Source organism: Rana temporaria, chromosome 5 (assembly GCF_905171775.1).
Source record: "Rana temporaria chromosome 5, aRanTem1.1, whole genome shotgun sequence".
Taxonomy (NCBI): Eukaryota; Metazoa; Chordata; class Amphibia; order Anura; family Ranidae; genus Rana; species Rana temporaria.
Genome location: NC_053493.1, coordinates 376490205 through 376503631, shown reverse-complemented (window position 1 = coordinate 376503631; position 13427 = coordinate 376490205).

Here is a 13427-nt window from a genome sequence, read left to right as displayed (position 1 = left end):
ACACATCCGGTTTTCCCGGTCAAAAGCTCTCCTGGCAGTTTTCCTGCCGGGAAAAACGGTCGTATGTACGAGGCTTAAGGCTTCATTCACATATGCTGAGGCCGTGGCTCACGGCATGGGGTTCAGTGCATTCCTGTACACCAAGGTCTCAATCAGGTACAAATTTTTGCCTGAATTTGCACCTGAAGCCAACCAGAAGACACACAGGACCCCTCTTTAATGCTGACCGTGGCCATTCCATGAGGATATGGACACCCATAGAAGAACATTCCCTGTCTGCAGGGAAGAAGATAGAAGGACTGGGGCTTGTCTTGTGACATCATATTTCACACTAAAGGCATTTTTCAGGCGTTTTAGCGCCTTAGCGCTAAAAAGAGAGCTTGTAAAATGCCTGAAAATGTCTCCAAAGGCCTCCCCAGTGTGAAAGCCTAAGTGCTTTCACACTGGGGTGGTGAGCTTGCAGGACATTGGAAAAAGTCCTGCAATTGCACTACTAAATCTAAAACCGACTTCTATTTCCCACACTCAATTCAAACTCCTTCTACAAATCACTACTGCAGCAAAGCAGACAATCGCCAAAGCGTGGAAAACCCCAACATTAAGCGCTTCCATACAGGGCTTTTATACACACCTCCATACCGGGCCTATTCTGGCACTTCTCTCCTACATGTACAAATCATCATTTTTTTGCTAGAAAATTACGCAGAACCCCCAAACATTATATATGTTTTTTTAGCAGACACCCTAGGGAATAAAACGACGGTCATTGAAACCTTTTATTCTGCACGGTATTTGCGCAATAATTTTTCAAACGCCTTTTTTTTGGAAAAAAATTGTTTCATGAATTAAAAAAATAACAAAACAGTAAAGTTAGCCCAATTTTTTTGTAAAATATGAAAGATTATGTTACACCGAGTAAATAGATACCTAACATGTCACGCTTTAAAATTGCGCACACTCGTGGAATGGCGCCAAACTTCGTTACTTAAAAATCTCCATAGGCAAAGCTTTGAAAATTTTTACAGGTTACCAGTTTAGATTTACAGAGTAGGTCTAGTGCTAGAATTGTTGCTGGCACTCTAATGCACGCGGCGATACCTCACATATGTGGTTTAAACGGCGTTTACATATGTCGGCGGGACTTGCATGTGCGTTCGCTTCTGCGCGCAAGCTACTGGGGACAGGGGCGTTAAAAAAAAAATGTATTTCTTTTATTTATTTTTTACATATTTATTTATTTTTTTACACTTTTTTTTTTTTTTATCACTTTTATTCCTATTACAAGGAATGTAAACATCCCTTGTAATAGGAATGTGTGTGACAGGTACTCTTTATGGAGAGATGCGGGGTCAATAAGACCCCACATCTCTTCTCCAGGCTGGAAAGCATGAGATCGTGAAAAAAAATTCACAGATCTCATGTTTACCGTTGCTTAGCAGCCGCAATCGCGGCTTTGTTTACTTACGGGGACCCGGGCGTGACGTCATCACATCGCGCCCGGGTCCTCCGACGGTCATAGAGATGACTGGTGACCATCTGGTCACCAGTCATCTCTATGCTTCCTGCGAGTGCCGGACGATTCATTCTCCGGGCCCCCGATGGCACGGGAGAGCCCGGAGAAGCACCGGATGGCGGCGGGAGGGGGGGATGTCCCCTCCCGCCGCCTGTAAGAACGATCTAGCGGCGGAACCACCGCTATGATCGTTCTTACATTGTGCAGAATCGCCGGCACAAGAGAAGGATATCTGAATGATGCCTCTAGCTGCAGGCATCATTCAGATATCCCCCCACAAAGCCCAGGACGTCATATGACGTCCACTCTGAACGGCAGAGGTTCTTTGTGGACGTCATTTTACTATGGGCCGGTAGGGAAGTGGTTAACCACTTAAGCCCCGGAACTTTAGGCAGCTAAATGCCCAGGCCAGGTTTTGCGATTCGGCACTGCGTCGCTTTAACAGACAATTGCACGGTCGTGCGACGTGGCTCCCAAACAAAATTGACGTCCTTTTTTTCCCACAAATAGAGCTTTCTTTTGGTGGTATTTGATCACCTCTGCGGTTTTTATTTTTTGCGCTATAAACAAAAATAGAGCGACAATTTTGAAAAAAAATCAATATTTTTAACTTCTTGCTATAATAAATATCCCCCAAAAACATATATAATTTTTTTTCCTCAGTTTAGGCCGATACGTATTCTTCTACCTATTTTTGGTAAAAAAAATCGCAATAAACCTTTATCGATTGGTTTGCGCAAAATTTATAGCGTTTACAAAATAGGGGATAGTTTTATTATTATTTTTTTTACTACTAATGGCGGCGATCAGCGATTTTTTTCGTGACTGTGACATTATGGCGGACATTTCGGACAATTTTGACACATTTTTGGGACCATTGTCATTTTCACAGCAAAAAATTCATTTAAATTGCATTGTTTATTGTGAAAATGACAGTTGCAGTTTGGGAGTTAACCACAGGGGGTGCTGTATGAGTTATGCTTCACCTAGTGTGTGTTTACAACTGTAGGGGGTGTGGCTGTAGGTCTGACGTCATCAATTGTGTCTCCCTATAAAAGGGATCACTCGATCGATACGCCGCCACAGTGAAGCACGGGGAAGCCGTGTTTACATACGGCTCTCCCCGTTCTTCAGCTGCGGGGAGTGATCGCGAGGGGGGCAGCTAGAAACGAATAGCCGCGCCCTCGTCCCGGATCGCTCCCCGACGATTTCCGATCGCCGCATGTAGCGGGGGGGGGTCCCGATCGGACCCCCGACCCGCGGAAAGGCAGGGGCGTACATGTACGCCCATATGCCTGTACGTGCCATTCTGTGGACGTATATCTACATGCAGCGGTCGTTAAGCGGTTAATGATCTCAGAAGCCAAAACCAGAATAAACCAAGCCATGACCCACTCAAAAACGGAAGCCATTACCAATAATTGCAAAATTTGAAAAAATCTGGAATCCTTGGGTGACTCATTTTTTCCCTCCCAACTTTGACATCACATTATTAAGACCTTGGTAATATAACTACTAATAGCTATTTAATATGCTAATAACATAAGACAAACATAATAAGATACCCCGGGGACCTTTTCTACCTACTATCTTTATTTTTTTTCTCTTCTTCTTCTTCTTCTTCTTCTTCTTCTTACCCTTCCCTCTATTCTATCTTGTCTCTTTAGTTCCTTTTTGTTGTTTTTTCTTTCTTAGCATATATTGTTATTATATGCAAAAATGGTAGCAGCATTACTTTTTTTTATGTTTTTATTTATCAGTATATTTGAGCTTTAGAGCTCCATTGAAACAGTACAAACCTAATGTCTATACAATAAATCCCTGTTTATCTTCATACATATTACCCTAACATTATACAAGGTCTAGAAATTATGACCCTTCATTTTTTTTCTTATATTACCTTACACTGTTATATATTATTACTATATCTGTTTTGTAATTACTAAATTCAACACTAAGCATATATTTTAGCAAGTCTCCAGATAATGGTCAACATATGTTAAACTCAAATTACTGTTTTTTTTTTCTTTTGTTGTTGTTGCCTTCTAAAAAACACTGGAGCTTGCTAGCAGCATCTTTGGGGCCGTTTGGGAGGGGTGTATACATCCATTAGACATGTGCAATTTGTTTTGTTTCTAATTCGTTTTTTTTACGGAAATTCGTTAATTACGAATTTTCGTATTTACACATTTTTATTTACGAATTTTCGGACTTCCGAAAATTTTGAATTTACGATTTTTTTTTCGAATGTTTCAAATTTCGAATTTTTCAGATTTGGAATTTTTCAAATTTCGAATTTTCGTATTTCCGAATTTCGAAAATTCGAAATTTCGAAAAATGTTTCAATTTCCGAATTTTCGTATATCCGAATTTTCGTATTTCCGAATTTTCGTATTTCCGAATTTCGAAAATTCGAAAATTGAAAGATTCGAAAATGGAAAAATTCGAAAATTGAAAAAAAATTAAATTTTTGAATTTCGAATTTTTCAATTTTCGAACTTCGAATTTTTCAATTTTCGAATTTTTCAATTTTCGAACTTCGAATTTTTCAATTTTCGAATTTCGAAATTCGGAAATACGAAATTTCGAAATTCGGAAATACGAAAATTCGAAATTTGAAAAATTCGAAATTTGAAAAATTCGAAATTTGAAAAATTCGAAATTTGAAAAAATCGAAATTTGAAAAAATCGAAATTTGAAAAAATCGAAATTTGAAAAAATCGAAAATCGTAATTTCGAAAATTGAAAAATTTGAAAATTGCATTTTTCAGTTTTCGAATTTTTGAATTTTCGCATTTTTCAGTTTTCGAATTTTTGAAACTTCAAAATACGAAAATTCGGAAATACGAAAATATTCAGAAATACAAAAAATTCGGAAATACGAAATTTCAAAATTTCGAAAATTGAAAAATTCGAAATTTAGAAAATTGAAAAATTTGAAATTTTTCAATTTTCGAAATGTTGAAATTTCGTATTTCCGGATTTTCGAAATTTCGAAAATCAGAAATTCGATAACTAAAAAATGCGAAAATTCGAAAACTGAAAAATTTGAAATACGAAAATTCGAAATTTCGAAATGTCAAAAATCGAAATTTAGAAAATTGAAAAATTCGAAATTTTGAAAATTGAAAAATTCGAAATTTCGTAAATTTCCGAATTTCCGAAAATTCTTTTTTTTTTTTTCGTTTCATTCGTTTTTTTCGTTTCATTCGTTTTTTTTTCCTTTCATTCGTTTTTTTCCGAAATCCGAAAATTTCCGGAATTTACGGAAAAATCTAAAAAACTGAAAAAATATTTTTTTTTCGAAATTTACGAATTTCCGAAAAAATAAAAAAAAAACTAATAAAACAAAAACAGAATTTTTTTTTTTTTTTCGAATTTCCGAATTTAAAAAAAAAAAAAAAAAAATAACAAATGAAAAAAACGATTTTTTTGGCAGTGCACATGTCTAACATTCATCCCAAAACGCCCTGCCCAGTGAAATGAATGGGCAGCACTGCTGCCAAAGTGCCTGCAAAGCACTTTGGCAGCGCCGCAACATGGGCGCTTTTAACCCTTTGTTCGGCTGCTAGTGAGGCGATTTTAGCCAAAAAGCACCGCTAAAACTACGGTAATGTGCCACTAAAACTAGTATTTGCACAAAGTTTCGATTTACAGTAGACTAAACTACATACTAACCTGCTAAATAAGCATGCTTTGACAAACATCAATAGTGCTTTTACAGTGCAACTACCGTATACTCTACAGCTCTTTGCTTATAATAACATCTTCAAACTCTCTCTAAATATATACAGTATATATGTGTTTCAAGTAATCTTTTAATGTTTTCAGGAAAAATTAGGCGATTTTGAGACAACATTAGCTCACTGTAGAGGAATTCCAGGGATCTCCTTTAGGACCAGTTCACACACACATTCCCATGCTGGCCCTTGCGTTCCAGTTTTGACAATACATTCACTTGAATGGACTGTCAAACACATGGAACCATGCAAAATGGTTGGTACTCTGATACCATATGGTTTTCGTGGCCGTAAACATACTGTATTTGTGAGATGCTCTTGGTGTGCCAATAACGCATTTGTGTGTGTCTTGCAAGGGAAGAGTGTTCACATGCAGTGCGAGAAAGGCACACAAAACGCGTGTGTCCCGCACCATGTTCTGGTATCAACGGTCCCTTATAGTCCTTATTAATTCATTGAATAAATCTGCACCTCCCAATCCTTACCTCTTAGGCCTCATGCACACTGGACTTTTTTACAGCTGCTGTTTTTGGCTTGGGGCATTTTTTTTCTGCAGCCAGTAAACTCCCCAGCATGTTATCCTATGGTGGTGATTTATTAAAGGCAAATCCACTTTGCACTACAAGTGCACTTGGAAGTGCAGTCACTGTACATCTGAGGGGGACATGCAAGGAAAAAAAAACAGCATTTTAGCTTGCACATGATTAGGTAGATTCACGTACAGCGGCTTAACTTTGTGCGGGCGTAACGTATGTTTTTTACGTTACGCCGCCGCAATTTAGACAGGCAAGTGCAGTATTCACAAAGCACTTGCTCCGTAAGTTGCGGCGGCGCAGCATAAATTAGCCGGCGTAAGCCCGCCTAATTCAAATGTGGAAGAGGTGGGCGTGTTTTATGGAAATTATTCGTGACCTCACGTAAATGACGCTTCGAACGAACGGCGCATGCGCCGTCCGTGGACGTATCCCAGTGCGCATGCTCCAAATCACGTCGCAAATAGTCAATGCTTTCGACGTGAACCTACGCCCAGCCCTATTCTGAAACGACTTACGCAAACGACGTAAAACATGAAAAATACGACGCTGTGCCGACGTCCATACTTAACATTGGCTGCGCCATCTTTTTGGTGGTTTATCTTTACGCCTGAAAACGCCTTACGTAAATGGCGTATCTTTACTGCGATGGGCGTGCGTACGTTCGTAAATAGGCGTATCTTGCTGATTTACATATTCTAGGCGTAAATCAGCATACACGCCCCTAGCGGCCAGCGTAAACATGCAGCTAAGATACAACGGCTTAGGAGACTTACGCCGGACGTATCTTAGCAACATTTAAGCGTATCTCAGTTTGAGCATACGCTTAAATGTACGACGGCGCATATTCGGAGTTACGACAGCGTATCTACTGATAAGCCGTCGTAACTGTACATGAATCCAGCTAGATATGATTATGAAATCAGCAGAGCCTCCCCTCATTTCAGATCTTCCCCTCAGATCTTCAGCAATCTACAGCGACTGAACTTCCAGTGCAAAGTGAATTTGCCTTTAGTAAATAACAGTTTAGGCTGTTATCAGTGTTTTTTGGCAGGGGTGCTTTCTGTCTGGGAACAAAAAACCCACAAGAACTAGTGGGTGTGAAGAACAGTTGTTCTGCTATAAAAGCACTCTAACTAAAAAAACGCAAAAAAAATGCAAGTGTTTTTGAGCCAAAAGCTTTTCTGGGGGTATACCTTTGCGGAAAAAACCCCCACAAAAAAAGCTAAAAAAACGCTTAAAAACGGGAATGCAAAAACACTGCACATCTTGGAAAAAACTTGCGTATTTAATGCAGCATTCTACAGCTAAAGCTACTGCCGTTTTATAACGTTCCAGTGTGCATGAGGCCTTATGGTGAAGCTGCTCTCAATATGGTGTATAAATACCACAGGGGCATGGACAAAAGTATAAAAGACAATGGGGTTGATTTATTAAAGGCAATTAGACTATACACTCTGCAAGAGCAGCTGCGCCAGAGCTTAGTAAATGAGGGGAAGCTCTGCTGACTTCCATTATCCAATCACGTGCAAGCAAAAATACAGTTCTTTTTTACATTAACCTTGCATGTGATTGGGTACTCTTTACAAAGTGAACATTTACCTCATTTACTATGTGTTGAAGGAACTCCATTTGCACAGTCTATTTGCCTTTAGTAAATCAACCACAGTGCTTTAATAAAAATTCATCCAAAATATGCGTCTTGTCAATTGACACCACACATATTTTGGATGAATTAATATATTTATTTATTTATTTATTTATTTATTTTTTTGCAAAGATGCTCTTTTTTTTATATTTTCGTGATTACAGTCCTTTAGAAAAGGGAGATTTATTTGTGAAAAAAGTGAGCTAATTTTACGACAATTGCTTTTCTACGTGCACCTATTTTAATGCTACTTACAGTACCAGCTGAATAGGGTCACGCCGCAGCTATACCACAAAACACGTGGTTGCAGTATGGTGGCACAGTCTTTTAAAGGTTAAAATCAGTAGTGAGAAGGTGACATGGTGCCTCCTCACTGCCTATTAACCTCCCTGGCGGTATGATTCTGTCTGGAATTACGTACCAAAAGCGGTACCATTATTTGCAAGGAAATTTGGCGTTTTATACTGTAGGCCTGTAATTCTTAGGAATAACTCACTTAAATCTGACCAAACAAGAGTCTAATAGGCATCCCGGGTATGACATTTTTTTAAAAACAAAATTATAAATTATAATATAATAATTATAAATAATTATAACAAATAATAATATAATTCTAATAAAAATTATTCAATAATGTAATCAAATCAAAATCACTGAAATTTTCTCAGTTGCAAAATTGTCGCTGTCATTACTTTAATTTTTTTATGACGAATTTCCCCACAAATCGCTATTGCACAATTCTGCAAGTGATTATAAATTATTATCGCTGTTTTTTAGCTGATCTAAAACCATTTTTGACATAAAGGGACACTTTTGGTTGCTATGGACAATCTACAGTTTGCAGGGAGAAAGAAATGTTTTTATTATATAAATGTACATGTAGGGCACTGGGCAGACCACTAGGGACAAGGGGGGGGGGTGTTTTTTTTACATATAGTACTGTAATCTATAAGATTACAGTATACTGTATGTATAGTGTTTGTTTACGTTTTTGAATTTGGCGCCGTGTGTCGTAACGTCGCAGGGAACGGAGATCGGCGGCACAGGAGGACGCTGTGTGAATCGAGCGAGCACCCGCTCGCTCACACAGCGCGGTGACATCGCTGGATCCAGGACAAGGTAAGCCAGCGCACGCTGCAGGCTCTGCATATCTACCCCGAGCGTGACTCAGGGTTACCGATTTCAGCATAAAAAACCCACCCCGAGTCACGCTCGGGGATACCGCCAGGAGGGTTAAAAGCAATCCACCTTGCATTGTTCTTTAGAGGGCTAGGGGGTGTTGGGTGTCTTTTAACACATCATCAATAAATTAATTTGGACTCTTATCTTTTGTCCTGGTGCTTCTTCCATACAGTATATGCACATCTTTTCCTGGTAACCTGCTGCATTACCCACAGGAGGGTAGTCTTGCCTGTTGTGAGCAGACTAACCTGAGCCAGTGGGGTCTAAAAATGAACAGGTGAAACAGAGCTGCTACCAGGGCCATGCCTATCAGTATTTTTTGCTAGAAAATTACTTAGAACCCACAAACATATATATTTTTAGAAGAGACCCTAGAGGAAAAAAAATGGAGATCATTGCAATATTTTATGTCACGCTGTATTTGCGCAGCGGTCTTACAAACACAATTTTGGGAAAAAAATAAAAAGAATAAAAATAATAAAAAAAGAAAATGTTCTTAAATAAGTTGAAATACTCCATCCTTCGATTTCCCCCCATCCCATCCACCATAATCTTCTGATGCTGCAAGGGTTAATAGAGCCAGGGGGACCCGTCATATGCACTCATGAAGAGTGCGGAATATGCCCACCCTTTCATCTCCCTTCCTCCATTCATTAGCTGCCTTAAGGCCAACCAACTTCAAAATCTGCAACTTTTCGAATTTGTCCGACCGTGTGTACGTTCCATTGGACCAACTTTTTTGGGTTTCATCGGACAAAAAGTTGGGTCTGCGAACGGACCAACTTTCCGGCAACAAAAGTCCGATGGTGCCTTGTCCTACCGTGTGTACAGCAAACCATCGGACTTTTGGACAAAGTACAAATGCGCATGCTCAGAACCAATGTTAAACTCAACCAACAATAGCAGAAGTTAACCAAAGGGTGGCGGTAAAGAGTAGAAAAACCACGTGATGTTGGGAAAGTGTTAGAAAAGTTTGCAGAAAAGTCAGAGCGTTTGTATGCTATGGGTGTGATCGGACAAATCCAATTAGGACAAAAATCCAAGGGAAATTTTGTTGGATGTCCGACCGTGTGTACGAACCTTTAGACTTCTAATGCAGTGTACACACAATCGTTTTTTTCATCAGTGTAAAAAAATAGAACAGGTTTTACATTTTTCCGATGAAAAAAAACCTGATAGTAAATTCCAATCGTCTGTGTGGAACTCCATCGGAGAAAAATCCATGCATGCTCAGAATCAAGTCGACGCATGCTCAGAAGCATTGAACTTCATTTTTTTCGGCTTGTCGTAGTATTTTACGTCACGCGTTTTGGCACGGTCGGAATTTAGTCTGATAGTGTGTATGCAAGCCTGATGAAAGTCAGCTTCATCTGAATTCCAATGAAAAATTCCATTGGATTTTATTCCATCAGAAATCCGATCGTGTGTACCCGGCACAAGAATAAACAATCAATGAATGGAGGATGCCCCTCTCCATTCATAGAAGCTATAATATAGCTTCTATGAATGGAAAAAGTGGTGCGAAAAGGGTGGTCAAAGATGGTGCATAAGACAGACTTATGGGGTGAGGTTGGAGGAAAGAAAATGTTAACTAATTCTGCAGCCATCAGCCCAAGACACACAAGTAATGTTCCTTGTGTTGGCTTTAAAAAATAAAAAAAAAATACTAAACTTGGGCTTTAAGGGATAAACTACACTGGTGGTGTAGGTTTCTTTATCTTGTGACCTCATTTTCTTTGTGACCCCATTACCTTTATACAAGAATGTGAGGTCTTTCCTAAAATGTTGTGTTTTGCAAAGACAATGGAATTCAGTGCTGATTGACTGCAACTGAAAATACGTAACATCCAGTATTAATAATAACATTCCCATGTAGGCCAGCCTGTAATTGTTTAAAGTACACTTTACAAACCGTCATACAGGTACCAGCATGTCCCACATGGCGTGTGTTTTGTATAAGAAAGTTAAGCAAATTATTCTATTTTTATATATTATTTGAGATGGATACATTACAATTGCACATTCACTATATGCCTTGAAGCTCTGTCTGTATTAATACTAACCATACTTAAGTACAGTTCCCTAATTAAGTAAATAAGGCTTGTTATGTTCACGCAAAAGTAACTGCTTACATCAGAGGTCCAATTTTACATTATTGCATTAAAAGTAAACTACCGTATTTTCCGGCGTATAAGACGACCCCCTAATTTTCCAGGAAAAATTTTGGTTTTGGGATATACTCACTGTATAAGACTACCCCCTTCTTACTAGTCTTTCTGGAAGCTGAGGGGTAGCCAGAACCGCTGACAGAAACAGGCTTTTTCAAATCTCACTGCACCGTGCCATTACATTACATTCCTCACTGTGCCATTACATTGCATGCCCCCACTGTGCCATCACTTGCCCCTCACTGTGCCATCACTTGCCCCTCACTGTGCCTGAACTTGTTGCCCCCCAGTGCAATCACCGCAAACACTCACTTTTTTTGCCGGCGGTGACAGTCTCCGTACTGCGAGCGCTAGCGTCAATGATTTGAAAGCCGCGCCTTCTCTTCAGAGTGTTCTGTGATAGGCGGAACACAAATTTTCCCAGCAGCGCCTCTGTTCTGTGTTCCGCCTATCATGGACGTCTTCTCATCTCGTCCGAGGATGAGAAGGCATCTGTGATAGGAGGAACACAGAACAGAGGCGCTGCTGGGAAGATTTGTGTTCCTCCTATCACAGAACACTCTGAGGAGAAGGAGCGTCTTTTAAATCATTGACGCTCGCGCTCGCTGTATGGAGACTGTCACCGCCGGCAAAAAAAGTGAGCACAAAGACCGTACTCGGCGTATAAGACGACCCCCGACTTTGGATGCATGTTTTTGCATCCAGAAAGTCGTCTTATACGCCGGAAAATATGGTACTCAAAAAATCCAAAATCTAATTGTGTTTTTTTTATGAAAGTGGAACCTCAGCAAAAATATTTTTAAAGTCTTAATTAGATCTGAGAAGCGTTGGAAGCTTGGTCGGGTTTTATTGCTGTCTTTTTTCTCAATGGAGATTTGCCCCCTACTTCCTGTCCCATGAAGTGTTGTCATCAGCACAGAAAAGGAGGAAAAAGCTTAAAAGGTTGATAGTCATGCAGCAGGAGAAGTAGAAAATCTGACCATGGGGACACCTCTCCAGCAACACCTGACAAAATTAAGATTTTTCCTTAACTTTGGAAGCTTCTCTCTTACTTATTGTCCTCAGAAACAGAAAGTAAGGAGAAAGATACCCAATAAACACACCACCAATCAAATATTGTGTTACGATTGAGCCTGTGTAAACACCTTGTTCTGGAAATTTTATAGATAGGCAACTTTTATCCTGATATTGATTAGTGGCTCCAAATTAATAACTACTGTAGTAGGGAAGAGACACAAATCATACGCTCAGCATCTTTCCGAAAAGAACTGTTCTGTTTTGACGCAATTTAAGGTTTTTATACACACGATTATGTAGGTATCACATTATTATTACAATTGGACTTTTATGGTAACAAGGGGCGTAACATAGGCAGGCTAATTCTAATCAGAACTCGAAAGAATGCACACATGTAATGAAAACATTATTAGTACCGCATGCACAATGAGTGCAGTGTGCAATACATAGGCATACATACAAAATAGATTACAATTATATAAAGATTTTACAAATTAACAGCATCAACAGATCGTCCTGTCTTGTTTTTCTGACTGTGAAGATATTTAAGGATTTTTTTTGCATCAGTTCTGTGGTGGTGTGCGCCAGATTTCTCTTTATCCTTGGGCATAGGTGCCAAGCTTTCCCGCTCTAGCCAAAAAAAAGACTTAAGTCACAGCTTAATTCAAATAGGGCATTGCAGGGTAACCTATATTATGTATGTATATAATGTTTTGTCCATGTTTTTTTTTATAATACTCTGGAGGAAAAAACAAAATATATATAAAAAAAATGGTATTCTCGTTTTAAACCCATAGGTGCAGCTTTAGCCTCCTTTACACATGGTGTTTTTTGTGCGTTTTTTTTTCTAAACTCAATAGCTCAAGTTGAATTTTAGAGACGCAGAGTAAAAGTTTAAAAGCTGAACTTTTCACACAGGTTAACATTAGGCACACCTTGCTTCCTCCTACAGAATAACGCAAGCACCTATATATAGTGCAAGATGGTCCCCGACAAAACTAGTTGGGCGTGGCTACGACGCTTTGCTGTCATACATTTGTTGACCGGCGGAGGAGTTCGGTGCAGCCACACAGTCTGCTGCTTTTTGGGAGAGCAATTGTATCTATTTTTATTACTATATGCAAGTTTTTTTAAACCTTTTGCCCAAGAATTTGCTTGCGATTCCCTTTGCAAGTTTCACTTGTTATTTTTTTAATAATGTTTTTTTATGGGTTACACTATGGGTGTATATGCTTTTTATTTTTCATGCTGCTGATGAACTAACCCCGATTAGATTAAGTTTGGTGCTTTGGAGTTTCCCTTCATAAGAAGATGTAACACGCACATTTTGCCATACTATATGATGGTCCACAGGATCCGGTAAGAGGCTTAAATACTTGGCGTCACCTGGTGGTAGAAGCACTATTAATTGTGACTGCGGGAACACTGGTGGAGCAAAAAAATCATGGATGATTTGTTTCCTCTGGACTTTGTTTTACATATATTTTTCCTTTTTAGCCCCTGTGAATGGGCTCTTATGTACACCGATTTACATATTTGGTGCAGTGTTGCCAACCACCCATGAATTTACCGGCAGCCCATACATTTCAAGCCGCCCGTAAAAGTCAGTTTCGGGCAGCGGTGCCC